Source organism: Dermochelys coriacea, chromosome 3 (genome assembly GCF_009764565.3).
Source record: "Dermochelys coriacea isolate rDerCor1 chromosome 3, rDerCor1.pri.v4, whole genome shotgun sequence".
NCBI lineage: Eukaryota > Metazoa > Chordata > Testudines > Dermochelyidae > Dermochelys > Dermochelys coriacea.
The window spans coordinates 19,979,849-20,005,059 of NC_050070.1; the positions used below are offsets into that span (position 1 = coordinate 19,979,849).

The following is a 25,211-nucleotide window of genomic DNA, read 5'->3' on the forward strand; positions in this document are numbered from 1 at the left end:
TACCCATGTACAATGCACCAGTGCTTGCAAGGAGTGCTTGCAAGTTCAAGGAGCAGAAACGATATTTTTGATTTACATGCCCAACTGGTGTTTGAATAGCAAAACTCCTGTCATGGACGGTGCATATGGATATCTTTCTAACAAAAGCTTTCTCTAAAACTAATGAACAGTGAACAGATGCATGGATTACAAGTTTTGTTGATAAAGGTAATTTTTGTTGATGTAATATATGTAGACTTCTGTAAGGCATTTGACTTGGAACAGTATGACATTTTGATTAAAAAACTAGAACGATATAAAATTAACATGGTACTCCTTAAATGGATTAAAAGCTGACAAACTGATAGGTCTCAAAATCTAATTGTAAACAGGGAATCATCATTGAACGGGCATGCGTTCTGCGGTGTCCCACAGGGTTTGGTTCTTGGCACTGTGCTATTTAACATTTTTATTAATAACCTGGAAGAAAATAGGAAATCATCACTGATAAAGTTGGCAGATGACACAAACTGGGGGAATGGTAAATCATGAAGAGCTCAAGTCACTGATACAGAGCAATGTGGATCACTTGGTAAGCTGGGCACCAGCAAACAATATGCATTTTAATATGGCTAAATGTAAATGTACATATGGAGGAACAAAGATTGTAGACCATACTTAGGGTATGTCTACACTATGAAATTAGGTCGAATTTATAGAAGTCGTTTTTTTAGAAATTGTTTTTATATAGTCGATTGTGTGTGTTCCCACACAAAATGCTCTAAATGCATTAAGTGCATTAACTCAGCAGAGTGCTTCCACAGTACCGAGGCTAGCATCGATTTCCGGAGTGTTGCACTGTAGGTAGCTATCCCACAATTCCCGCAGTCTCTGCCGCCCATTGGAATTCTGGGTTGAGATCCCAATGCCTGATGGGGCAAAAAACATTGTCGTGGGTGGTTCTGGGTACATGTCGTCAGGCCTGCCTCCCTCACTCCCTCCATGAAAGCAATGGCAGACAATCGTTTCACGCCTTTTTTCCTGGGTTACCTGTGCAGATGCCATACCACGGCAAGCATGGAGTCCGCTCAGCTCATTGTCACCCTATGTCTCCTGGGTGCTGCCAGACGCAGTACTGCATTGCTACACAGCAGCAGCAACCCATTGCCTTGTGGCAGCAGATGGTGCAATAGGCCTGATAACCATCGTCATCATGTCCGAGGTGCTCCTGGCTGCCTCGGTAAGGTCGGTCAGGAGTGCCTGGGCAGACATGGGCACAGGAACTAAATTAGGAGTGACTCGACAAGGTCATTCTGTTTAGTCCTGCTGGCAGTCCTATTGCACCATCTTCTGCCGAGCATGCAGGAGATGAGGATGGCTAGCAGTCCTATTGCACCGTCTGCTGCCAGCCAAAGATGTAAAAGATAGATGGAGTGGATCAAAACAAGAAATACACCAGATTTGTTTTGTATTCATTTGCTCCGCCCTCCCTCTGTGAAATCAACGGCCGACAATTGTTTGGGTGAGGTCTGTCAGGGGCACCTTGAAAAGTTTAATGGAGATTCAGTCCTGCCTGAAATACTGGGAGGAGGGATAGCTCAGTGGGTGGAGCATCGGGTTGAGCAGTGGCCTGCTAAACCCTGGGTTTTGAGTTCAATCCTTGAGGGGGCCATTCTGTTTGACAGTTGTTTTTGTTTCTTTATGATGTAAATCCACCCACTTTGTTGATTTTAACTCCCTGTAAGCCAACTCTGTAAGCCATGTCATCAGTCACCCCTCTCTCTGTCGGAATAATGGCAGGCAATCGTTCCATGCCTTTTTTCTGTGCAGACGTCATACCATGGCAAGCATGGAGCCTGCTCAGATCACTTTGGCAATTAGGAGCACAATAAACACCACACACATTATCCAGCAGTATATGCAGCACCAGAACCTGGCAAAGTGAAACCGGGCGAGTAGGCGATGTCAGCTCGGTTACGAGAGTGATGAGGACATGGACACAGACTTCTCTCAAAGCATGTGCCCTGGCAATGTGGGCATCATGGTGCTAATGAGGCAGGCTCATGCAGTAGAACGTCGATTCTGGGCCCAGGAAACAAGCACAGACTGGTGGGACCACATAGTGTTGCAGGTCTGGGACGATTCCCAGTGGCTGCGAAACTTTCGCATGTATAAGGGCACTTTCATGGAACTTTGTGAGTTGCTTTCCCCTACCCTGAGGCGCAAGAATACCAAGATGAGAGCAGCCCTCACAGTTGAGAAGCGAGTGGCAATAGCCCTGTGGAAGCTTGCAACGCCAGACAGCTATCGGTCAGTCGGGAATCAATTTGGAGTGGGCAAATCTACTGTGGGGGCTGCTGTGATCCAAGTAGCCAATGCAATCACTGAGCTGCTGCTATCAAGGGTAGTGACTCTGGGAAATGAGCAGGTCATAGCGGATGGCTTTGCTGCAATGGGATTCCCTAACTGTGGTGGGGCGATAGACGGAATGCATATCCCTATCTTGGGAACAGACCACCTTGGCAGCCAGTACATAAACCGAAAGGGGTACTTTTCAATAATGCTGCAAGCACTGGTGGATCACAAGGGATGTTTCACCAACATCAACGTGGCATAGCCGGGAAAGGTACATGACACTCGCATCTTCAGGAACTCTGGTCTGTTTCAAAAGCTGCAGGAAGGGATTTTATTCTCAGACCAGAAGATAATCGTTGGGGATGTTGAAATGCTTATAGTTATCCTTGGGGACCCAGCCTACCCCTTAATATCATGGCTCATGAAGCCATACATAGGCAGCCTGGACAGTAGTCAGGAGCTGTTCAACTACAGGCTGAGCAAGTGCAGAATGGTGGTAGAATGTGCATTTGGACATTTAAAAAGATGCTGGCGCAGTTTACTGACTAGGTTAGACCTCAGCGAAACCAGTGTTCCCACTGTTATTACTGCTTGCTGTGTGCTTCACAATATCCATGAGAGAAAGGGGGAGACGTTTATGGCAGGGTGGGAGGTTGAGGCAAATCGCCTGGCTGCTGGTTACACACAGCCAGACACCAGGACGGTTAGAAGAGCACAGGAGGGTGTGGTACGCATCAGAGAAGCTTTGAAAACCAGTTTCATGACTGGCCAGGCTACGGTGTGAAAGTTCTATTTGTTTCTCCTTGATGAAACCCCCCACCCCTTGGTTCACTCTACTTCCCTGTAAGCTAACCACCCTCCCCATCTCCCTTCGATCACCACTTGCAGAGGCAATAAAGTCATTGTTGTTTCACATTCCTGCATTCTTTATTAATTCATCACACAAACAGGGGGATGACTACCAAGGTAGCCTGGGAGGGGTGGTGGAGGAGGGAATGACAAGGCCACATAGCACTTTAAAAGTTTAAGACTTACTGAATGCCAGCCTTCTATTGCTTGGGCAATCCTCCGGGGTGGAGTGGCTGGGGGGGGGCCGAAGGCATCTGTTTTTGGGCATCTGGGTGAGGAGGCTATGGAACTTGGGGAGGAGGATGGTTGGTTACACAGGGGCTGTAGCGGTGGTCTGTGCTCCTAGTGCCTTTCCTGCAGCTCAACCATATGCTGGAGCACATTAGTTTGATCCTCCAGCAGCCTCAGCATTGAATCCTGCCTCCTCTCATCACGTTGTTACCACCTTTCAGCTTCAGCCCTCTCTTCAGCCCTCCACTTACTCTCTTCAGCCCGCCACCTCTCCTCCCGGTCATTTTGTGCTTTCCTGCACTCTGACATTGTCTGCCTCCATGAATTCGTCTATGCTCTGTCACTGTGGGAGGACAGCACGAGCTCAGAGAACATTTCATTGCGAGTGTGTTTTTTTCACCTTCTAATCTTCACTAGCCTCTGGGAAGCAGAAGATCCTGTGATCCTTGAAACACATGCAGCTGGTGGAGAAAAAAAAAAGGGACAGTGGTATTTAAAAAGACACATTTTATAGAACAATGGATACACTCTTTCATGGTTAACCTTGCTGTTAATATTACACACATAGCACATGTGCTTTCGTTTCAAGATCGCATTTTGCCTCCCTCCACCACATGGCTAACTCCTCACCCCTCACTCCTCCCCGTGGCTAACAGTGGGGAACATTTCTGTTCAGCCATAGGCAAACAGCCCAATAGGAATGGGCACCTCTGAATGTCCCCTTAAGAAAAGCACCCTATTTCAACAAGGTGGCCATGAATGATGGTCTCATTCATGAGATATCACTCTCCTGAGGATAACACAAAGAGATAAAGAACGGATGTTGTTTGAATGCCAACAAACATACACTGCAATGCTTTGTTCTACAGTGATTCCCAGGGACATGCTACTGACCTGGAATGGTAAAGTGTCCTTCCATGGTGGATGGAATAAGGCTGCCATCCCCAGAAACCTTTTGCAAAGGTTTTGGGAGTACATCCAGGAGAGCCGCGAATGCCAGGGCAAATTAATCATTAAACACTCTTGCTTTTAAACCATGTATACTATTTAAAAAGGTATACTCACCAGAGGTCCCTTCTCACCTGGCGGATCTGGGAGGCAGCCTTGCGTGGGTCCAGGGGGTACTGGCTCCAGGTCCAGGGTGAGAAACAGTTCCTGGCTGTCAGGAAAACCGGTTTCTCCCCTTGCTTGCTGTGAGCTATCTACAACCTCCTCATCATCATCTTCCTCATCCCCAAAACCTGCTTCCATGTTGCCTCCATCTCCATTAAAGGAGTCAAACAACACAGCTGGGGTAGTGGTGGCTGAACCCCCTAAAATGGCATGTTGCTCATCATAGCAGCGGCATGTTTGGGGCTCTGACCTGGAGTGGCCGTTTGCCTCTCTGGTTTTCTGGTAGGCTTGCCTCAGCTCCTTAAGTTTCACGTGGCACTGCTTCGGGTCCCTGTTATGGCCTCTGTCCTTCATGCCCTGGGAGATTTTCACAAATGTTTTGGCATTTCAAAAACTGGAACGTAGTTCTGATAGCACGGATTCCTCTCCCCATACAGCGATCAGATCCCGTACCTCCCGTTCGGTCCAAGCTGGAGCTCTTTTGCAATTCTGAGACTCCATCATGGTCACGTCTGCTGATGAGCTCTGCATGGTCACCTCTGCTGATGAGCTCTGCACTCACCTGCAGCTTGTTACGCTGGCCAAACAGGAAATGAAATTGAAAAGTTCGCGGGCCTTTTCCTGTCTACCTGGCCAGTGCATCTGAGTTGAGAGTGCTGTCCAGAGCAGTCACAACGGCGCACTCTGGGATAGATCCCGGAGACCAATACCATCTAATTGCATCCACAGTACCCCAAATTCGACTGGCAAGGCTGATTTCAGCGCTAATCCCCTTGTCGGGGTGGAGTAAGGAAATCGATTTTAAGAGCCCTTTAAGTTGAAAAAAAGGGCTTTGTCGTGTGGACAGGTGTAGGGTTACATCGATTTAACGCTGCTAAATTCGACCTCAACTCCTAGCGTAGACCAGGGCTTAGAGGATGGAGGACTCTATCCTGGGAAACAGGGACTGAAAAGGATTTTGGGTTGTTGGTGGTTGATTAGTTGAAGATCTACTCCCAGTGTGCCACTGTGACCAAAAGGGTTAATGTAATCCTTGAAAGCATAACCGAGGGACTTGAGTAGGAGCTGAGAATTTATTTTACCTCTGTATTTGGCACTGGTGTGATCACTGCTAGAATACTGTGTCCAGTTCTGGTGTCCACAATTCCAGAAGGATATTTGCAAACTGGAGAGTGTTTGAGGAGAACCGCAAGAATGATTATAGGATTAGAAAACATACTTTTTAGTGATAGATTCAAAGAGCTCAATCTATTTAGCTTAAAAAAGAGACTGTTAAGGGCTGACTTAATTACAATCTATAAGTGTATATGGAGAAAAATATTTAGTAATAGGTTCTTCAATCTCGTAGAGAAAAGTATAACACAGTCCAATGGCTGGAAGTTGATGCTAGGCACATCCAGACTGGAAATAAGGTGGATATTTTTAACAGTTAGAGTAACTAACATTTAGAACAATTTACCACAGGTTGTGATGGATTCTCCATCACTGACAATTTTTAAGTCAAGATAGGTATTTTTCTAAAAACTATGCCCTAGGAATTATTTTGGGGAAGTTCTATGGCCTGTGATATACAGGTCAGACTAGAAGATCACAGTGATCCCTTCTGGCCTTGTAATCTATGAATATATTAATCTCTGACCTGTTCACAGATATATTTATGGGAAGAAAAAAGAGGCTATTTGTTGAATAAATGATCTATTACCTATTTAGGGTCCGATTGTGTGTGTACCCATACAAACTTATTAATGTCAATAGGCCTACTGAGCATATAAGTTAGCCCACACAGTTCTATGGCCCCTTTACATAGCAACTATAAAGTGGCTTGAAGACCCTGCTTCTCAGGACATGATGCCATCTTATTTACATTGCTGAAATTTAGGGATGATTCCCCTGAAACTGACAGTTATACTAGCATAAAATTGGTGTAAGAGGAGAATCAGCCCCTTTAAAGCTGTTTCCTTTGCAATGATTGGCTTAGAAATAATTTAATGCCATACACAAGTATATTGGTCACCCATGATATAGTATATTAGCACCTGCCACTGAGAAACAATACCTCAGAGGTAATACTTGGCACTCACAGAGTGCTTTCCTTTTTTCTGTGCTTTCTGTGCAAACATTATTTAATGAATCCACACCACTGGGAGACAGGTAAGTATTCGTCTCATTTTATAGATGGGGCAACTGAAAGTTTATATGACTACCTCAAAGTCACACACTGTGTCAGTTGCAGGATTAGACCTCAGCAGTTCTTGGCTCCAGCCCTGGGTGCAGTCTGCTAGACCATTCTGCCTCTCTTGAAAAGAAGCAATTGTCCAACCCTAGGAAAGAATGAAAAGAAGAAAAACAGGCTATGAACACTAGAGATAGATACATTGAGTATTTTCTATGGACCTCATGAGAGCTATAAAGATCTCAGATGCTCTGTTGGAGATTCTGGAGGAGATAGGGGAACCTTTCTGTACCTACCGAATACCAACACTCTTTCACATGCAAACATTGTTGAGTTTTCTTTGTCATGATCTTTAAAAAACTATGGATGTGATTCTCCACTACTTTATGCCTTATGTAATCACAAACCCACTTTGCACTCTCTCTGCACTGATGCAAAGGGAGAATGAGATCTATAGCTTTTTCTGCATCAGCCTTTACTAGAGCTCCTGGAACAAAAACTATCCCCCAGTCCCACCTATACCCAGCTAGTTTGATCAGTACTTCAAATACCAGTAAACTTATTTAAGCTATGACCCTGGGCACTCTCAGCCCATCTCTCAAGCAGTAAAGTTTCTTCATTGCAGCAAATATACAAGTCATGGAGTAAAGAGCTGCTTCTTTCTTCTCCTCATTGCCTGAGCACCAGCAAGGGATACACTGAAGGTATGTCTACAGTGCAGTAAAACACCTGCGGCTGGCCCATTTCAGCTGACTCATGGGTCTCAGAGTCTGAGCTCCAGCATGAGCCTAAATATCTACACTGCAATTTTATAGCCCACAGACTGAGTCCTGCAAACCTGAATCAGCTGATAAAGGCCAGCTACAGGTTTTTTATTGCTGGAAATAATGCCCTTGCCCTTTTGCATTGTGTGAAGCCCTTTCCTACTGTGCTGAATTCAGGTGGCTCAGATGAATACACATTAATCTGATCATTGTAAACTAATATTTTATACTGTTTTCTCTTGCGCTATCCCTGTGTACATATCATAACGTTTAATGGGGTTCGAAAGAGCCCTGTGTGGTTCTAAACACAGTAATATTCTCAGCTGAGCACTAGCTGCTTTTATGTGTACTATACATTTCTAAACGTAGTACCCCATGGAAATGTTGTTTTATACAGCTGGTTTGAAGGTCCACTAAATCTGCCAAGTACCTAGCATCATAAGTGGAATGTTAGACTCTTAGATATTCAGAGTGTAGAAGCGGAAATAAAAATCAGCCACCACAAAGACGACAAAAGATGGAGATTAACAAGAGCAATAATAAAGCCTCTGTATGCAAATGCAAGTAATCTAGGAAACCAGGAAAATTAGAACTGTTATTAAATCATGGCAATTGTGCTCTAGTTAGTATAACTAAAACCTGTTGGGATGATTTTCATGGCCAGAATGACAGCATAGGGGAGAGACGGTACCCTTCTGTTTGTACACTGTCCAGAACAGTAGGGCTCCTGTCCTCATTCAGGCCTTTAATCGTTACTGCAACATACAGGGCAGATGCTAAAGTGTTATAAATTTGATCATTGATCATAATGATAGGAGATGAAGATCTGAACCTTAAAAAATCAGTGATAATAATTAATTAGTAACAAGGAATAGATACAGAATGTATAGGAGAACAGAAAGAAGAGTGGCTCAGTGTCTAATGTCAGACCACTACACATCCACAATGAAGAGAATAGGTCTAAAGTCCTTTGAGTCAGGAAACAAGGAACTGACAATAAAGGCAAAATGAGGAGGAGAAGAATGATAATTCGAGAGAAAATTAAAAATTCCTTGGCCAGCTCTCAGGATTATTAAACCCACAGGGAATATTATGTCCAAGCAGGATGTTTAACTACTTCAGTATTTGTTTTAAGTAATAAATCCAGGGAAGCAAGCATTATCAAAGAGGTTCTGAAGTAATAAAGACAACTTTATGATCCAAAATGTGGAGACACCCACTAGAGGGGAAGATAGTCTAGATCTACTCTAATTGACAGATACACTGATTGAGAATCTGTAAATAATAGGGCAATATGCAACACCCACTCTGAGCCACCTGAATTCAGCATAGTAGGAAAGGGTTCACACAACGCAAATTATTTCTGGCAAGGCAATTAAAGAAGAACTAAGAAATCTAGATTCTGGTCCATCTACAGTGAGTAGGAACCTATTCATTGATGACAGCGGAGGTAGGATTGGGCCCTCAGTGAGTAAGGTCCAGTTAGAGGAGGAAGTATGTTTGATTATCCAAACAGCAGGGTCACATCATATTTGTTCAGACAATTGGGAGTTTGTATAATCAGGAGTCAATGGCAAGGAATAAAAACAGGAAGAAATTATGGACATGTCTTAGACAGAGAGGCCTAGATAATCAGAACACTAGTGTATTAATGTAAAATAACAGGGTGGAAGGGGATCCTATAAGACACCATAATTAAGTTCAAGAGGGTATCATTATGCCATAAAAGAAGAATATAAGAATTGGCCAATATTGCTTTATAAGGGACAGCTCAAGAATCTGAGGTTAAAATGTACAGGGCAACAATGTCTTCCACATCTTTGAGAGTAAAGACTGCTGAAAAACTGAGACAAAACAGTAGCCTCATCCAAGACCCAGCTTGACAAAGCTCTGGCTGGTATGATTTAGTTGGAGTTGGTGCTGCTTTGAACAGGGAGTTGGACTAGATGACCTCATGAGGCCTCTTCCAACCCTAATCTTCTATGATTCTATACCCCAGTACTAGCACTGAGTACAGTCTGAACCAGGACATGCGAATCTATGATCAAGAGCAAATACTATTGCTGCTCAAATCTAGGTCAGACAGAGCAAGCATGAAATCCACTCTGAGGACTCAGACTGTCTGGAGAGCAGATACTAAATAGGACAGAGAACTGATCCCACCACAAGAAATGGATTGGTTTCCTACAAAAACAATAAAATAAAAATTAATTTCCTCAAACTGAAATTGCAGAGGGAGCTTATTTGTGTAAAATGTGGCATTGCCATTTGGGGAAATGGGGCTAACAACATCTAATTTTGTGAATAATGCTATAGGATCATTCTTGACCAGGACTTCAGTTATATTCCTTCTATAAAGGAGTTCTGTTAAGAGTGATGAAGTGAGCTGTAGCTCACGAAAGCTTATGCTCTAATAAATTTGTTAGTCTCTAAGGTGCCACAAGTACCCCTTTTGAAGATGTGCACCTTATGATTTCAGGTCAATGGGAGATGCAAGTGCGCAGCATTTCTGAAAGTCAAGCCACTTAATAAGGTGCCTAAGTACAGATTAAGGTGCACTACACTGTTTCAGGCACCTATAGTTAAAAATATTGCCTTACATTTCTAGATCTTACAATTGTAAAGGAAACCACCCAAAACTTGAATGATGCCATCTTGTCCTCTCCTCTGGATAGCAGAGAATAAAAGATCCAAAAGACTATTAAGTCATCTCTAAAACTGGGTGAGAATAGAACTTTCTCATGTTTCTGAAAAAAAAATCCTAAAATGTCAAAAACATAAAATCTTCATTAGAAAGAATTTCCAAAAAAATTCAGCTTTGGGCGAACTGGAAGGCAGATGGAAGTGGAATTGTCAGCCTTCTAGGTGGTCAGCAAGGGAACTGTCATTTCAGTTTTCCATGATGGAAAAAATTCATTTTGACCTGTGCTAATTATCTCAAATTACTACAGTTTCATTCAAAATCAGGCCTAACTCAGGTTCTTATGAAGAAACAATACATGCACGCGCACACACACACACGGGCATGCACAGGAATTTAAATTTGACTACATCTGGAGGGGCACATTCTGTGTCCCTGCCATGGCCCCAGGACCGGAGGAGCTTGCTCCTTCCTCACACTTCCCGCCGCACGGCCCCAAGGCCAGAGGAGCTCATTCTCCCCACCACAGTCCCGGGTCCAGAGGAGTTCTGTGCCCTTGCTGATTATTGGGGTGGAGGCTGTGCTCCTGCTTGCTCCCCATTGTGAACGCCTCTGAACACAAGTAAATTTCTTTAGCACCTATTAGCAAATCACTTTGTTATCAGGTCCTAGAATCTCCATCTGCATTCTCATGTCTGACACAGAAATGATTACAGATGTTTTAGTATGTCACAGTTATTGCAAGTAGGAAAATATAAAATTTTAGATTACAATATTGCAACAGTTTCTTCACATCACCATGTGATCAAATAGCTGATATAAATATAAATAAGTGAGCATAATACTAGTCAAATACTGTACATATGTAAATAAATCAAAGAAAGCCCCATTTGGATGCTGTAACAGTAGCAACTCTCAGGGTCTAAGCAATAAAATATGTCATACAATTCACAACTCAGAACTCCCAATTGCATTTCTCTACTATTCACAGTCTCATAATATCCAATTACTATTACAAATGCAATTGCAAAAGTTATGCCAAACAGCTTTACACGCTTGTATCCTCTGAGGATATCTTATAAATTTGCCAATCTTAAATATGTTCTTAATCTCATTAAAATGTTATCCTGTTACATCGGGAACTTCAGCAAAATTAACTTTACTTGCTTCAGAATAATATTACTATTACTTCGTTCTTTCCATGGAAACTTCCACTGGAGGATCACAAAGCAGTTTACAAGCATTAATAAATTAAGCTACTATCTCCCTTGTCCCACATATAGGTGTTATTATCTCAGTTTTGTAGATAAGAAAATCTGAGGTATAGAAGTCAGTGGGACTATTCATTGGTGGTAAGCATTATGCTTAGCAGTGTATAGACACTTGGTCCCAAGTTTGAGTATTTTAGCATAAAGGTTTTGGTGCTTATCCAGACATGAACTCTGAACTAGTCCACAATCATACACACCCAATAATGAATGTATATTTAGACCTGGAATTCTCATGAAACAAATATAAAGATCAGTTCATATTTGGGCATCTGAATATGAAGTAGACAGTTTGTTTATGCTCTTAGATAAAAAAAAATGTCTCTCTCTCCATGCAAAAGAACTATGAGAAGCCAGTCCCTTCTGCCTTCTGCTATGTAAGGAACTCTTTAAAAAAACAACTAAGCTAAGTAACTAAGTACTGTATTTATCCAAGATGCCAGGAGATGATAAATTTCAGGTTGTTACCTTCCAAGCCATTAATCAAAATTCTTTGCATATTTATGTATAAAATGCCTCTTGCAATTGCACAGAAGACCAGGATTGCTTTCGTCAAGTATTCCACTCTACCATTTTCTTATTGAAATGTGAAAGCTTTTGTATATTTTGCCTGTGGTGCTGGTGCTGATCCCACTGATTGTCCCACTTTCATTGCATTAAATCTGTTCTGTTCTGTTCAGGTTCTTATGCTGTACCCATCACCATGTCATCTTCGCAGTAACTAGTGGGAAATACCGCTTTACTTTCATAATCCTATGTGTGCTGCTGTAATGTCCAGTAGGGGCTGAATTTGCCAATGACCAGTGCCAAATTCAGAGAGTTTGGGTGAAGATGTTGTATGTAGAGATATATTTGTAGAAGATTATAATTTAGAAATGCTCCCTCATAAGGGACAGTATTATGAACATAGGAATTTGGAGATGTGTCCTGAAAACAGGGGTTGGAAACAGCATTTCACCAGAGATGCTCTCCAGTTTGTTTTATGAAAGTTTGATCCCTTTCTCATTCACTGGTTTGTTATTTAATGAACCCCAAATGCGGAAAAGTCAAGTACATTCAGTTAAAGACAATCTGGTTGAGGAGTTTTTCATTGATGTACTGGGATCTAGCAAGCCTGATGAGAGGGACTGGATTCTGCTTATGACAGTGAATGGAACAATTATTTCACTGAAACTGGACACAGGAGCTCAGACTAATATTCTGTCTGAACAAGATTACGAGAGACTAAAAATAAGACTAAAACTGGGACCAACACAAATAAAAGTAACTGTTTTTTCTGGAACAAATATATAAGTGAAGGAGAGATGCATTGCTAGCATCAAACCATAAAAATACCATGTAAAGACTGCCATTCATTGTAGTGCCAAAAGAGGTGACACCAGTTTTAGGCCTGGTTGCATGTGAGAAACTCAGTCTGGTGAAATGGGTGTTCTCACTGAACCTGGCTATGAGGCACTCTGTTGGAAATGTCATGACTCCTTTCAAGGGTCGGGTTGCTTGTGGGGCGAACATACAATCTGGATAAACAAGCAGGTCCCTCCAGTTATCCATCCAGGTGGAAAGGTGCCAGTTGCACTCTGTGATAAACTCAAGGCTGATCTTGCAAGGATGTAAGCAATGCAAGTGATACAAAAAATTTAGGCGACAAAAGAATGGGTGAGCACCTTAGTCATTGTGGAGAAAAGTAACAGCCAGCTATGCATATGCTTAGATCCCAGATACCTTTTCTGTAAAAAAAGAACAATTCAAACTATCAACCAGAGAAGAGATTATGGCTCAATTTGCAAATGCTTAATATTTCAGTAAATTGGATGCATCCTCAGGTTTTTGGCAGCTAAAATTAACTAAAGAAAGCTCAAAAATATGCACATTTAATACCTCATTTGGAAGATACAAATTCTTATGCTTACCCTTCACCTTAGTTTCAGTGCCAAAAGTGTTCCACAAAACCATACATATGATCTATGAACATATTAATGGATATTAATGGATATCTCTGTGGAAAACATCATCATCTGGGGTTCAATGAAAGAGGAGCATGATCATAGACTTTGGAAAGTCCTGGATGCAATTAGAGCTGCAAACCGCAAATTAAATAGTAAGAAATATGTTTTAGGGGTTACAGTACTGACTTTTATTGGGACATTTCTTTTCCAACAAAGGTGTAAAACCTGATAAGAGGAAGATTTCAGCCATTGAAATGATGCCATGTCCCCATTCAAAGAAAGGTGCCCAATGGTTCCTGGAAATGGTTAATTATACTGGAAAATTCATACCTTTTCTATTCACAAAAGCAGCAGCTTTGAGAAAACTCCTAGAGAATAAAAATGAATGGTATGGGGGTGCAGAACAGGAAGAATCATGGGAAGACAAGAACCAGTGTTGAAGTTCTATGTACCAGGAAGGTCCATTAAAATCTCAGCAGTTGCTTCACAGTCTGGGTTAGGTGCAATGATTTTACAGAATCATGAGGATTGTTGGCAACCAGTGGCATATGCATCAAAATCACTGACTGAGGTGGAAACCAGATACACACAGATCGAAGAGGAGCTTTTAGGAACATTGTGAGAGATTCAATCAGTATATTTATGGATAGATAGTGGAAGTTGAAATCAACCACAAGCCCCTGATCGCTCTATTTAGGAAACTGCCTGTGCTAAACTGCTAAATGATTGTACGTTAAGCACTCAAAGAATGATGACAAAGCTGCAAAAGTATTATTTGGTTGTGACCTACACACCCAGTAAATTCTGATCCTGACTGGCTTCGTAGGAAGCAGTTCCAGAGCATTGCCCAGGGACTCTGTGACACCCCCCAATCAAATGGACTTGTGGAAAATATGCATAATATATGGATAATAAAGAACCTTACGAAAAAGTCTTTAGACGGTGGGGATGATTTGTATAAAGTGTTATGGGTTTACCGAAAAAAGAAAAGGAGTACTTATGGCACCTTAGAAACTAACAAATTTATTTGAGCATAAGCTTTCGTGAGCTACAGCTCACTTCATCGGATGCATTTACTCCAGAGGTTTACCGAAGTATACCTCTGGAGAATGGCTTTTCTCCAGCTCAGCTATTAATGGGAAGAAGGATCAGATCTAATTTACCGATTACTGATAACTTCCTGAAATCTCATAACAATGCAACCATATGGAAGATGAAAGAAAATCAGAAATGGAAGCAGAAATATTATTTTGACAAATAGGCCTGTGATCTCCCATCTCTTAACCCAGACAAGAAAGTGGGCTTGAGGAATTGCACCTCTAATAATTGGGGCCAAAGGGGTACCATTAAAGAACAGCTGCATCCAAGGTCTTATATAGTCCAGACAGACCGGGGGACACATTTCAACATAATCTAAGGGATTTACGAGTAATCTCAGAAAGTTCAAACACATGGACAGTAGATGTGGCCTCTGACATTTCCCATCTGACTGATCCTTTATCATCAATGCACAAAGGAGAAACTGTCAAGGAACAAGAGAACAACTCAGACTCTAATGAAAGGCTGATACTGAGATGATCAGAGCGGGAAATTAAACACTCTGAAAGACTCATAGAAACTTGCTAACATGCCTGGAGAAAGAGTATTTGAGGAAAGTGAGCAGAAAAGACTCACGTGAGAATGATGTGCTGGTAACAGCTCCTCTCTAGATAGTTGACACATTGGGTTTATGGAAATGTACTACATGGGTTGAGAATTTAATGCATGTGTTATTAGATAGTTACTAGCTGTTTATATCTATATATATCCTTATATCTACTATATATTTATGGTAATTTGTTTTTCTTTAAGAGGAAAGATGTAGAAATATGTTTGAAGAAGATTATAATTTAGAGATGCTGGCTCATAAGGGACAGTATTACGAACATAGGAATTTGGAGATGTGTCCTGAAAACAGGGGGTTGGGAACACCACATGGCTATGTGAAGCCGTTCACCAGAGACACTCTCCAGTTTGTTTTATTAAAGTTTTATTAGTTTCTCATTCATTGGTTTGTTATTTAATGAACCCCAAGATTGTTACACTGTACAGCCCCCTTTGCCCTGCTCCCCTCAGATCCTGCATTGAGCTCAGTTTATTGGACAGGAGGATCAAGGCCTTTATCTCCAGCTCTCATGCTTTGTATTGGTCTTTTTCAAATGTCTTGTCCAAGAGTAACATAGCATGGTCATCATATAGGGTGGTGGTTTCACTGATGTGGATGTTTCCTTATTCATTAATGTCTCTGAACATCAGACCAACCTTTGCATTAGTGATGCTGGAACAATTTGTATAGTGGGGGCGCTGAGAGCTGTGCACCCTATATAGAATGGAAACCACTTCAAGCACTGGTAGCACCCTCAGCACCCTTAGTTCCAGCACCTATGCTTTGCATTGGTAACTGAAGCAGAGAGGGAGCCAGTGGCAGGATCAGAGCACAGGGGTGGTGTGCTCATAGTGTTTCAGTCCATTGAGGAGGTGGGCTAATGCACTCGAAAGGAACTGGAGTGTCTGCACTGCATCCACCTACAGACCCAGATAGAGCAAATTGCAGTAATGTTCTTTTCAGAGGGGTTGGTTTGTTCTCTTCTATAAAGGAGACATTGATAATTTCTGTTAACAGTGAAGAAGGTTCCTCCTTACTGGCTTTCACCATCCAGAAGGAAGATGGATCTGTTTCACAGTTCATTGGACAATCCTGAGAGCTCCTAGAGTTTTACTGTGTAAGATAGGACCAAACTACAATAGGTATATACGGTGCAGCGTAAGTTTTTCTGGTCTTATATTTGTTTTATGTTATCTACATAGCAGGATGAGAGCTCCTAACAGTAGTTGGTATTTGGGTCCAATATTTGTACAGTCCAGGATGATCAGCTGGTTCACAATTTGAAATAACTGCACTGGCCAGGATTTCATGGATCTGATGGTGGAAAATTAGAAAGGTCTCTTGCCTCCTTTCCCACAATAACGGTCTTGCTGTAATTCTTTGTGCTGCTGAAGGATGTGTTCAGAGCAGGGGCTGCACCTGGCATCTCCAGTGTTCTATTCTTCTTCCAACATGCTTCACCTGAAGTAGTTAATCCATGTAGTAGTGAACCATGGTGATCTTTACAGTTAATGTCAGGGAATGTCCATTTAGGGCCAAGGCAGTGACAGATATGGTTGACACATCATTATGCTATTCTGTCTGCTCATCAGCCCTTTGGCCTCGTAGTTGGATGATTTGCCTTTCTGAGGCATGCTGAAAACCTAGAGCATTCAAAAGTTTTCACATGCAAAACAGCTGTGTCTGCTCATTCCCATGGTGGGATGGAGGGTAGGTTATAATCAACACCTGGATTTAGTGGGGTCAACACATAAGACTGAACATCCTGTAGATTTCCTCTGTCCAGCTGTGATCAGCTGTAACCATCTGATGGCCTGGGACTCACCTATTCCTATACAAACTTGCTTATGTCTACACTACCAGCTAAGGGTGTGATTGCCCTGCTCATGCACACATACTCATGCTAATAGCAGTGTAGCCAGAGTAGGACTGGTAGTGGCAGCAGAGGCATGGCAGCGCTGTGCTGAGTACAAACCCACCTGAAACTGAGGGGGTGTACATGGCATGGTTCATCCATGCCTTCATTGCCACTGTCTATGGTGATGCTGCTACACTAGCTTCATGAGAGCTAGCATGAATATAGGTATGTGAGCAGAGGAATCACACCACTAGCAGCCTAGACATAGCCTTAGTAATCCTGAATGTTTCTTTAGTCTCACCTGGCCCCTATTCCCATACTTTCGCATAGAAAATACAAATACCATGTCTGCGTTTGTCTCAGCTCTCCCTTAGCATGCACAATGAGATCAGAAACCACAAAAAGAAGTCACCTTCACTCTTTGTCCTCCTGTTTGGTCCTAACAGCAATGGCATTTGTGTTTCTATTCTCCCACTCAACCAGAAGTAACAGCTCTTAACTGTTAGATTATACTGCTTCATTTTGAAAGCTTTTGCGAGCCTCTGAAGTATAATAATTTTACTTTAGAGAGCATGTAATTTTAAGCTCTTGCATAACACTGCACATTTTATAGTGTTACTAAACTTTGTAATTTTATTTCCCTATGAAAATTAAGTGCACACTGATATTATGGAATTTTTCCCTCAGTCACAGTTGGATGAAATTGGAATGGGGTATTATATGGTAGGTTGGGAGTACTGATCTTTGCAAATGTAAAAGATTTTCTAGTTCCCTTGTTGCATATCCATTTCACATATAACCAAATCCATCAAATCGTTTATGTTTCCCTTCAGCAACAAACAATCTGTAACCAAAAAAAAAAACGTAACAAAAAACATGTTCACTGTGCATTTTTTTTAATACATTCCCTTTGCTACAGGTAGAGTTTACAGTGTAGAAGACCATTAAATTTGATGTTTCACAAATCCTATCTGCAAAAATGAATCTGTTTCTAAACATTGGCAGCCTGTAGAGGCCCCTCAAGGTGGACAGGGTAAGCAACGCCTTTCCTGATTTGAGTTAGACACAGTATGACCTTTACTAGCTGTCATAAGTAAACGAAAGCACAACTTTCAGAAGCAGTTTGTTTTTATATAAAGTAAAGGTGATGTAATGGTTAACACTGGGCACTATGATTTGGGTTCAATCACTTTGCTACAGATTTCCTATATGACTATAAGTTAGTCATTTAATCCCTCTGAGCAATCATTTCCTCACCTGTAATGCATGTATAATAATAGCTCCCAGTCTCACATGTGTATTGGCAGAATACATTCATGACCATGTGAGGTGCACAAACACTGTCGTGGTGAGGGCCATATAAAGTACAGAGATAAATAGTCTCCAGGCTTTCAAATACCATTTATCTTCGCTGCATGCCTCCATTTTTTCCCACTCACATTTTCTTTTAGTGCCTGATTCTGAGAGATGCTGGGAATTTGTATCACCTGTGAATTTCACTAGATATTGCAGCTGCTCAGAATCTTTCAGATTTTGATTTTTAATTAAGTACTGAATCATCCATCAATACATTGCACCCTTTATTGATCAAAATTAGATTCAAGCATGAGCTGCTGTCCCTTTCTACATTATTGGGGTAAGATTTTCTTCTTCTATCTAGCTATCTATCCCAGATAGATCTGCAAACTAGGGATTACAACAGCTCCCAGGTTTCAGAGTAGCAGCCGTGTTAGTCTGTATTCGCAAAAAGAAAAGGAGTACCCGTGGCACCTTAGAGACTAACAAATTTATTAGAGCATAAGCTTTCGTGAGCTACAGCTCACTTCATCGGATGCATTTGGTGGAAAAAACAGAGGAGAGATTTATATACACACACACAGAGAACATGAAACAATGGGTTTATCATACACACTGTAAGGAGAGTGATCACTTAAAATAAGCCATCACCAGCAGCGGGGGGGGGGGGGGGGAAAGGAGGAAAACCTTTCATGATGACAAGCAAGGTAGGCTAATTCCAGCAGTTAACAAGAATATCAGAGGAACAGTGGGGGGTGGGGTGGGAGGGAGAAATACCATGGGGAAATAGTTTTACTTTGTGTAATGACTCATCCATTCCCAGTCTCTATTCAAGCCTAAGTTAATTGTATCCAGTTTGCAAATTAATTCCAATTCAGCAGTCTCTCGTTGGAGTCTGTTTTTGAAGCTTTTTTGTTGAAGGATAGCCACTCTTAGGTCTGTGATCGAGTGACCAGAGAGATTGAAGTGTTCTCCAACTGGTTTTTGAATGTTATAATTCTTGACGTCTAATTTGTGTCCATTCATTCTTTTACGTAGAGACTGTCCAGTTTGGCCAATGTACATGGCAGAGGGGCATTGCTGGCACATGATGGCATATATCACATTGGTAGATGCGCAGGTGAACGAGCCTCTGATAGTGTGGCTGATGTGATTAGGCCCTATGATGGTATCCCCTGAATAGATATGTGGACAGAGTTGGCAACGGGCTTTGTTGCAAGGATAGGTTCCTGGGTTAGTGGTTGTGTTGTGTGGTGTGTGGTTGCTGGTGAGTATTTGCTTCAGATTTGGGGGCTGTCTGTAAGCAAGGACTGATCTGTCTCCCAAGATCTGTGAGAGTGATGGCTCGTCCTTCAGGATAGGTTGTAGATCCTTGATGATGCGTTGGAGAGGTTTTAGTTGGGGGCTGAAGGTGATGGCTAGTGGCGTTCTGTTGTTTTCTTTGTTGGGCCTGTCCTGTAGTAGGTGACTTCTACCTTGCTTGTCACCATGAAAGGTTTTCCTCCTTTCCCCCCCCCTGCTGCTGGTGATGGCTTATCTTAAGTGATCACTCTCCTTACAGTGTGTATGATAAACCCATTGTTTCATGTTCTCTGTGTGTGTGTATATAAATCTCTCCTCTGTTTTTTCCACCAAATGCATCCGATGAAGTGAGCTGTAGCTCACGAAAGCTTATGCTCTAATAAATTTGTTAGTCTCTAAGGTGCCACAAGTACTCCTTTTCTTTTAACAGCTCCCAACAACTCCCAAGGAATTTTCCTATCCCCTGGCCAAGGAAAGGGAGAGATGCTGAACCAGGAAGTGGCTGGGGTCTGTTTGAAAGCTGAAGCAGCAGCCACATGGCAAACAGGGGGCTGGAGAGAAACTGGAAGCAGGAACAGATGCAGAGCCACATGTGGAGCAGACTGCGAGTGCCGGATGTTACAGCTGGGTGCATGTCTTAGTGGGACTTATGGGAGAGCAGTAGTGGCTGGGCAGGGAGCCAGTGCAGAGGGGCCCCAATGAGAGATACTTAATTGAGCCTGGCCTGGAAATCTGCAAGCACCTATTTTCTTGGAATAGAGACTGGCCTGGAGAGGGCATCCCAGGCACTAGACCTGAAGAGCACGGCTGGCCTTACCATGAGGCGAACTGAGGCGGATGCCTCAGGTTCTAGACTGGGGGCGAGGGGTGCCACGACAACCCAGAGTGTAGAAAATTGTCTGCTGCTGGTGCATATGTATTCTCTCTGCTCTAGATGCACAGAGATGGTGGAGTGCTGTGGTGGAGGAAGGAGGGCACAAGAGACATAACAGGTAGGCAGGAGAAAAGGTGAGAGGGAATAACAGAAAGCAGCAGGAGCTGAAGGGAGAGAGAGGAGGAGGAGCCTCTTATGTACTTTTCTAGCACCCCCAAGAGACAGGACTGATTAACACCAGCTTCTCAGGGAGCTTCCTGTTTCCCACTGCTACCCTGAACACACTTGAGGAGAACAGGCAGACAACTGAAGTAGTAGGAGCCAGTTAGACCCTTAAGATGCTGATATCTTCCCTCACTCAGGCCCTACTACCAGCCTGCTTATTTGTCTCCCTCAGCTGAGTGTTGACAGCCACTATAACTGGCACAGAACAGCAGTCATGAGTGAAAGAAGAAAAGGCCCCTCTGGGGCAGCATTCAGAAAAAGGAAGAAAGCAAAGGAAGCTTTTCTATCTAAGCAGGAAGGAGTTCTCCTGAGATACATAGACACAAATGTTCACAGTAAACCTTCCAGCCTCCATTCCAGTGAGGATGTGGATGGTGAGGAGATGCCTGATCTTCCAGTTAGTCAGAGTGCAGATGACCTGGCAGCTACTGCAGCATCCATATCTCCATCTCAAATGGGTGTAACCATGCACATTCCTGAAGAAAAGTGTAGAACAGAGAAGCGTGTGGTTGAGGTGGAAGAAACAGCTGTTGCTGAGTTTAGTTCCTTAAGTCTAGATGATCCAGGACTGTGGACCCACATGAGCAGTAGCCTGAGGGACTTGCTTGCACTGCATGGGCCACAGCAAGTGAAAAACTTCATGTTCCCCAAAGACAATGAAAATAGAAGTTTCCATCCAACACATTACTGCATGAAATCCCCCATGGTGACAAAGTGGAGAAGCCATGGCTTACGTACTCAAAAACCCAGAATGCTGCATACTGTTTTTGTTGTAAACTCTTCCAGTCTAATGTTCCAGGCACATTGGGTTCTACAGGAACAAAGGACTGGAAGAATCTGGCTAGAAATCTGGTTTCAGAGTAGCAGCCGTGTTCGTCTGTATTCACAAAAAGAAAAGGAGTACTTGTGGTACCTTGAGACTAGTTGTAGAGACTAGAAATCTGGCATGCCATGAGAAGGCAGCAAATCACCAGAGAGCATTCCATAGGTGGAAAGAGCCTGAGATGAGACTAAGGTTAAAGGCCACCATAGATGATCAGCATCAAGAGAAGATTGCATCAGAGTCTCTTTACTGGCAAAATGTTCTGAAAAGGCTCATTGCCATTGTGAGAATGCTTGCTACCCAAAACCTAGCCCTGCGTGGCACTTCTGATCAGCTGTATGTGCCAAACAATGGAAACTTACTTAAAATTGTGGAGCTGATGGCTGAGTTTGATACTGTATTCCAGGAGCATCTAAGAAGATGTACACACATCACTACCTTGGAAAAACAATTCAAAATGAGATCATGCAGTTACTGGCAACAAAAGTCAAACAGAAGATTGTGGCAGATCTGAAGTCAGTAAGATATTACTCTGTTATTCTGGACTGCACACCTGACATCAGCCATATGGAACAAATGATTTTAATGGTGCATTTTGTGACAACAACAACAGAACCTAGTGAAAATGTCCCTCCAATGATGACTGTCAGAGAACATTTTCTAGAATTTATTGACATTGATGATTCTACAGGAGCTGGTATGACAAATGTGCTTCTTAAAAAGCTGGAAGATATGGGAATTGTGATAGCTGACATGAGAGGTTAGGGCTACGATAATGGTGCCAACATGAGAGGAGTGCAGACACGGATCTGAGAGTTAAATCCTCAGGCTTTTTTTGTCTCATGCAGTTCTCATTCATTGAACTTAGTGGTCAGTGATGCAGCATCAGCTTCTAGTGAGGCTGCTGAATTTCTTAATGGAATTTGAAGCATCTATGTATTTTTCTCTGCATCAACTCATTGATGGCAAATTTTGAAGCAACATCTGGGAACATCCTCTCTGACACTGAAACCACTGAGTGCCACATGATGGGAAAGTTGAGTGGAGGCAATAAAGCCTATCAAACACCAAATTGGGAAGATAGATGATACCATAGTTGCCATTATGGAGGAAAATGCTATGACAGGATCTGTTCATGGGAGAACAGTGGCAGAGGGAATTGAATCACCAGAAACATACATAACTTCAAATTTCTATGTGGCTTAGTATTGTGGCACGACATACTGTTTGAAATAAATGTTGTAAGCAAGAGACTCCAAGGTGTTGACCTTGATATATCTGGAGCAATGGAACAACTGAGCAAAGAAAAGTCATACCTACAGTCTTACTGGTCAGATAAGTGATTTCAAAACGTTCTGAACAGTGCACAGAAGTTGGCAGAGGAACTTCACACTGAAGCTATTTTCCCATCCATTCAAGAATACAAGAGTCACCGAAGAAGAAGACATTTTGATTACAAGGCACAGGATAATCCCATAAGAGACCCCAAACAACAATTCAAAGTTGAATTCTTTAACCAGGTGCTAGATTGTGCAATATAGTCAGTTGAAGAACATTTCATGCAGCTCAAGGAACACAGCAGTGTATTTTGGATGTTGTATGATATTCCAAAACTCCTCACTATACCTGAAGAAGACCTACACCAGCAATGCCAGGCACTAGAGACAGCGTTGACACATGATGACATGCGTGATATTGATGTGAGTGATTTAGGTGATGAACTGAAAGCCCCTTCAAGATACATTTCAGCAGGATCAACTCCAAAGGCTGTTCTGGAATATATGTGCACAAGGAAGATGACCACCCTCTTTCCAAATGCTTTTGTTGCTCTACACATACTTCTAACACTTCCTGTAACAGTTGCCAGTGGAGAACACAGCTTCTCCAAGCTGAAGTTAATAAAAACACAGCTATGCTCCACAATGACATAGGAAAGGCTGGTTGACCTTCCAGCCATCTCAATAGAGCATGAGCTGGCCCAGACTGTGGACCTTCAGCAGGAAGCAGTTCAAATCTTTGCAACCAAGAAAGCATGGAAAGCACCACTTTGATTTTTCAAACAGATAAAAATGCCAGTGTTTACTATGCGGACAGAAAAGTTACATTTGCTGTTCAGGCTTTTGAAAGTTAAGTGTTTCTTAAAATTTTTGAATAAGGCATTTTAAGTTGTTAGTTCTCCTTTATTGGGGTAGGTAGCAGAGCAGTACCATGAGAGGAGTAGAACAGGAAGAATTAAGTTTTGGCCCAAGTGAGGGGGCATGGGGGCATCATTTGAGCTCCCTGCCTCAGGTGCCAAAACGTTGTGGGCTGGCCCTGCTGAAGAGTCCTGACTCTCAACTGGATTGCCCCAAGGGACCCAAACAAAAACCATTATAACTCATTTTGAACTGTAACTGTTTAAGCCTCTGAGCCTAGGGTCTTTGCAACCTTTCCCCTTTCCTGACAGCTCTAGTAAAAATTTGTCTGAGTTATTGGGACCCATCAGGGCTAGCACACACAAGGCCTACCTGCAGAAGCACTGATAGAGCTTGCCTCCGAGACACAGTGCATGGGGCATGCTACTGGTACCCTAGGGTTTTGGGGTACAGAGTAACCCCAATACTTATACTATCTGTCTTAGCTAATAAAAAAACAAAATTTGTGTCCCAAGGAAAATGTTGATGTTTCAAAATGTTGAAACATTTTATTTTTGTTTTTTGACCCAAAAGAAAATGTCGAGTTCTGGGTTGGATCTCTACGTCCATCTTGCTGCCTCACCATCTCCTAGGAATTGTAGTTGAGATGGCTCATGTCTCCCTTTGTGCCTATTGGCCAGGTTTGCCAGTCAGACTACAATTCCCATAATGCCTCAAAGTCCTATTTCAACTTTAATACTTTTCTCTTATTTGTTTCCATCCCTTCTAATAAATCATTCCAATGAAAGTTTTCAGACCTAATAAAATTCTGTTTTATTCTCACTGTAGCAGCATCTCAAATCAAAAGGTGAAATCTGGGAATTCTACATATGAAATACTTTGGGAAAACGTAGGGTGATTTTTCACTATCAGAGGAAAACATAAGTTATCCTGTCCAGTGAGACCAACCCCAATATGATATGCTGTCAAACCACAGACACAATAGAAAGTGGTACCAAATCAAGTTTAGATATTGTTTTTCCACTCATTACCTAGCCATTGCATACATTATTTAAAATAAGCAATTATTCCATGAAAAATAAATGAGGCTATTCCTCTGGGGTGTGTTTGCACCTCCAAGCTAGCTAATGTCGTACAATCTATAACTATCATTAGGGAAAAAAAAGTCAGGAAATGTATGTCTTCAGGGAAATATTCCATTACATTAGTTTTAAATCTATACTGTGTGTAGGCTGAATTTTTTTGAACAGAGGTAGTAGATTGTAGTAGTTAGAGGATGGGATTGTGAATCAGAACTTCTGGGGTTTAAGTCTCCTCTCACACCAGTGTAAATCAGTATTTAGCTACAGTGAAAGGGGGTAGCCGTGTTAGTCTGTATAAGCAAAAAGAATGAGGAGTCCTTGTGGCACCTTAGAGACTAATACATTTATTTGGGCATAAGCTTTCATGGGCTAAAACCCACTTCATCGGATGCATTTAATCAATTAAGATGGGCAATCATTAAGATTATCAGCAGGAGAGAAAAAAAAGCTTTTGTCGTGATAATCAGGATGGCCCATTTCCAACAATTGACAAGAAGGTGTGAGTAACAGTAGGGGGAAAATGAGTATGGGGAAATAGGTTTTACTTTGTGTAGTGACACATCTGCTCCTAATCTTTATTCAAGCCTAATATAATGGTGTCCAGTTTACAAATTAATTCCAATTCTGCAATATCGCTGTGTTTTTTTCTCCT

At 42.2% G+C, this 25,211-nt stretch overlaps 1 long non-coding RNA gene across 1 annotated transcript in view; it reads right to left on the reverse strand.

Moving 5' to 3' along the window:
• Positions 1-5,525: 5,525 nt before the first annotated feature.
• The window catches only part of LOC122459617, a 28,157-nt gene continuing 8,471 nt past the window's right edge, over positions 5,526-25,211 (reverse strand). Inside the window, exons 2-3 of the long non-coding RNA XR_006280422.1 lie at positions 6,732-6,848; positions 5,526-5,692 (exon numbers count right to left, since the gene is read on the reverse strand). This is a non-coding gene — a long non-coding RNA (uncharacterized LOC122459617). The remainder of the gene's footprint in view (positions 5,693-6,731; positions 6,849-25,211) is intronic.